This window comes from Meleagris gallopavo, chromosome 3 (genome assembly GCF_000146605.3).
Source record: "Meleagris gallopavo isolate NT-WF06-2002-E0010 breed Aviagen turkey brand Nicholas breeding stock chromosome 3, Turkey_5.1, whole genome shotgun sequence".
Lineage (NCBI taxonomy): Eukaryota > Metazoa > Chordata > Aves > Galliformes > Phasianidae > Meleagris > Meleagris gallopavo.
Genome location: NC_015013.2, coordinates 19,283,071 through 19,287,549, shown reverse-complemented (window position 1 = coordinate 19,287,549; position 4,479 = coordinate 19,283,071). Strand labels below are relative to the sequence as shown.

General features: G+C 43.3%; 1 long non-coding RNA gene across 3 annotated transcripts in view; it reads right to left on the bottom strand.

The window, feature by feature from the left end:
* LOC109366634 overlaps window positions 1-4,445 on the bottom strand; it is a 13,699-nt gene extending 9,254 nt beyond the window's left edge. The window contains exons 1-2 of one of the 3 annotated variants that reach the window (XR_002113064.1): window positions 3,940-4,324; window positions 3,141-3,495 (exon numbers count right to left, since the gene is read on the bottom strand). This is a non-coding gene — a long non-coding RNA (uncharacterized LOC109366634). The other 2 variants (XR_002113065.1, XR_002113066.1) reach the window with 2 other exon arrangements.
* Window positions 4,446-4,479: the final 34 nt, after the last annotated feature.

Genomic DNA, 4,479 nt, shown 5'->3' with positions numbered 1-4,479 from the left:
TTTTAAATTCACATGGAAATAGCTTTAGATAAATAAAACACTTGCCATCCACCTACTATTAACACTGCTATGGTAGACAGGAGTTTCAAGGTTATAATGCTTAAGCCTTCTTGCTGCTCACTCCAACAAGAGGTACATTATTAAATAATGGGATTTTTCCATAAATTAGTTTGTTATAACTACATACTTAGAAACCATTTTTTACATTTTACATATATATGTAGATACATGCATACACCACAAAGAAATGTCATACAATGATCACAGTTCATGAAGTTGGTATGAACCCTTTCATGATCAAGGCTGACTACTGGGCAGCTCTGGGAACACAATGACATAATGAAAATGTGCTATTTGCAGCTTCATATCTCAAAATAGGGCCCAGGAAATAATACTCAGTCCTGAGCCTTCCTCGATCTCCTTATATCCAATCAACAGTAGTGAGATATCTTAAAATCTTCCTATTTCTCAGATCCTCTCCAGCAATTTTTTCCTCTCTGTCTCTAAGATCACTTCACAAAACAGTATTTGCTGGTTGACTCTGCAGAGCCAAATATAAGAGTTCTGTGCTCATTGCATTACACATAAAAGATCCAAATTAGCAGGGCTGCTCCAGAAGTAATGCCTCCTATTTTACTATGTTGGCCTGTTACATCAGAGACAGATGTTGGTGATATGGCAGCAGAAGTCAATCTCTTCCACCAATATTCCATTATATTTTGTTGCCATGCAAGAGCTGGCAGCAGAGAAGCATTCTGACAAAACGACATTTGACCCGGATGAGTAGATGAAGTAAAGGTTTGCCACTGAATTCCTCCACGCAGAAAAAATTTCAACCACTGACATTCATCTATTCTTGCAATGTATTTCAGTAGAGGTAACAGCAGGTCACCTCTGCTTGTGAAGATTTTGTTTATGAGCATGGCACACACTCTTGTTCATCACTAGCAAAAATGCATAGCTCATGGTGGTGACTTTGTTGAAAAACAGCATTTTGTAGCTGAGAATTTGCTCTATCAAATCATGTTATTGTGCTCTTTGCATCTGTCGTAATTTCCAAATAAATAAATACGAGGCATTACTTTCAGAGTGACCAATGTAATAACTGCATACCATACAAGCAAATTTATTTTGCATCCTGAAAATTCTGCAACAAATGTATTTTGAGTAAACCATGGTAAGATACTCTAAAGTGGCACTGTTGTGCTTCCCATGAGAAAGGTAGATCCTGTACTATCCTATATGTGGCATGGCTTTCAGGATGAGACTGAAAAAACTCCCAGTATATACTTGGTAGGGGCTAATAAAGGCTACTTGGTCTGTCAGCAAAACTGCTACTTGGAAATATGGCCAAATCCACAGCAAACACACTCTACAGAATTGCATTTTCACTATGAATACTTCACAGGAACTTTCCCCCCCACACTATAGCATAGGCTACCTGAAAATACATCCTATCCCACACAAAAGGGTAACAACTTTTGACTTATTGTCACCCAGCATTCATAGAATCATAGGATGGCCTGGGTTGAAAAGGACTACAATGATCATCTCCCCCTGCTATGTGCAGGGTCACCAACCAGCAGACCAGGCTGCCCAGAGCCACATCCAGCCTGGCCTTGAATGCCTCCAGGGATGGGGTATCCACAGCCTCCTTGGGCAACCTGTTCCAGTGCATCACCACCCTCTGTGTGAAAATTCCTTAGTATCTCAGTAAAGAAGACAAAATAGTTCAGAATAAGGCAGCATGTTTGAAGTTATTCCATTTATCAGAAGCATGAGCCACAAAGGCCTAGTAATATAAACAAATTTTGAAGATGAAAAGAAATCTCTAACTTAGACAGATGTCACTGATGTATCCTGGTATGTATTTTGCACTACTGACCAATAAAGCTTATAAAAAACTGTTTACAAATCAGTAAGCAGCCGCTTACAACATTTTAATGCTTTTAAAACAACTATTTAGTTAATTTTAAAATAGGAGATTTTTTCCTTCTTGGACAAAACACACTCTGTAGGCAACTAAAGATTATGATTTCCATATTATTTTTATCAAGTTGCTGCCACCATCATAATACATGGCAAGGCCTGATTTGGAAAGCAGGAATTGTTTGTGTTTCAAACAGCTAAGAAAAGCATAAAAAATTCTGAACATGTCTAATAGGCATGTTGGCCCACACTACTTCACCATAAGAAGCCCTCCAAGTTCAAAACTGACTGCCAAGGCTGCATACATGACATTTGCTATTTCAGTTCCTAGGGGAGGGTCCAGATAAGATCCTTATGGGTGAGGAATAATGCTAGACCATCTCTAGCCAAATATTTCAGAGACTGCTTTAGGCTTTACTTTTTGGAAGTACTGACAGTGGCCTTGATCCAACAAAGCTCTACAGAACATAATTTAAGTGCTTTGCTAGATCAGAATTGTAACATGCAATGAAGGAACACAAATATCTGACTGTTACAAACACTGGAAAAGGGAATGCACAAGCCCAGTTACAGTTCAATATTATACCCAGTTTTCAACAACAGTAAATTCCACATTCCTGTGGATCTGCTCCCTTATCCGAAAGAAAGATAAATGGCAGTGTTGAGGCGTGGGCCTGGTCTTAAACACCATTCCCCTGTGCTACTGAATCTCTCTATAAACTTCTCTCCTAGTGATTTTTTGCCCAATCACCACATTTTAGATTATGCATCCAAGTACAGCAGTAGATAAAGTCAACATGCAGCTATACCACAGCTGATGAGCAGCAAATCAAGAATGCTGAAGGGCCAGAGGCACCAGGCAAGTTCCATGCAGAGCCAATTTGGGGCTGATTGAGTTCATCAGCTGAGGCTGCATCGCAGGGCCCTGCAGATTCACATCCGTACAAGTACTTTCACACAGCATGGAATATGAATGCATCTTGCAAAGCTTACCCAGTTATCCCTATGCTGTGCTAAGCAGCAAACTTTGGATTCATCTGAGTGGCTCTGGAGTCATATTGATGTTACTAACCCCAAGCTGAACTCAATCTGAGACCCTGGTCGGGCTCAGCACAAATCCAGCCTGGTCCCAGGACCACCTGAGCTTATCTCCCAGTAGAGCACAGCACGGAGGCACAAACGATGCTGCAGAATCCAGGCTAAACTCATACCTCCAGCTGAGCATCAGCCATGCAGAGTCAGGGTCGCACTCTTGCGAGGACACCCGCTGGGCTGGGCTGCTTAGCTCTCCTGATAAGAGCAACACAGATCAGGCACACCCAGGCACACGTCTGGTTCAGCAAGGCTGAGCACTTCAGCCCTATAGGGCAAGGCAGCAGCTGGACTGCATCCAGGCTCACTCAGCGCTAGATGTACCAGGCTGACACCGGCTCCTGATGAACTAATCAGATGTAGTTGCAACACACACAAGCCGTCACAGTTTCCAGAGGGCTCCCCTCCCCAGCATCATTCGTGCTTCGTGCAGCACCCAGATCTCCTGGCCATCCCAAGTCCATGTGCAGCTCCCTAAGGAAACACAGCACGTGAACATGTAAAAGGCACAGAAGCATAACAATACCAAGGAACAACAGTATTAGCATAACTTACTGCAAGTAAATCAGAGCGGATTCTATGCGAGCACATTATACAGACAGCACCTTTACCTCAAGATGCCAGCCAGGTTCTTTCACATCTAAAGCACTTGGTAACAGTGAGCTACAATTTGTGTTATAACAATGTTAATCAATTAAAAGCACAAAGGGGCCATTACAATCGCACTAAAACACTCCATAATTTTGGAAAATTAATGTTTCACTGTGTCTTCATTCTTAAAGATAAATTGAGTCAGAAGCGTGTTGTTCCTACAGAACGCATTAAGCTTTTTGGAACCAGTAATTAATTTTTTTTTTCCTTAAGTAGGATTCCCATCTTTTTAACATCACTACAAGTTATATTTAGGCTAATACTTACAGCAAGTTTCACACACAGACTGCGAGCTACCAAACCACGAGGCCACAGCTCAGCACTGTTATGGCTTAGTGGGCACAGCTGGTGGTTGGTCTGCATGGCCTTAGTGGCCTCGTGCAAAAGCACCAAGTGCTGACAGCATCCTGTATCAGCTCAGATATATTTTCTCCAGCATAGGAAAAGGAGCCGCGAAGGAGAAGGTGGCAAAACCAGTGCTGGCATCCCAAAAGTGAACACAGAAGTCATTCACTCTCTCACAACCTAAGAATTAGGATGTGCCATCAAAGACATTCACACGAATTTAGCCCAGATAGCCCCTCAAAGCCGTAGCATTGGCTGTTACTGGCGCCAAACGAGAACACCGCGAGGCGCCCACACACAGAGCCCCACTGACCGCTGTTCCACATAACGCAAAGGGGGGCAGAGGGGGACCTCGAGAAAGCCGGAGCGCGCATGCGCGCTGCGGCGGTCGGTCGGCGTGCAGCTGGAAGTCATTGCCCGCGGCTCGGCGTCCGCGTTGCCACGGCGACCGCCCCGGCGGCG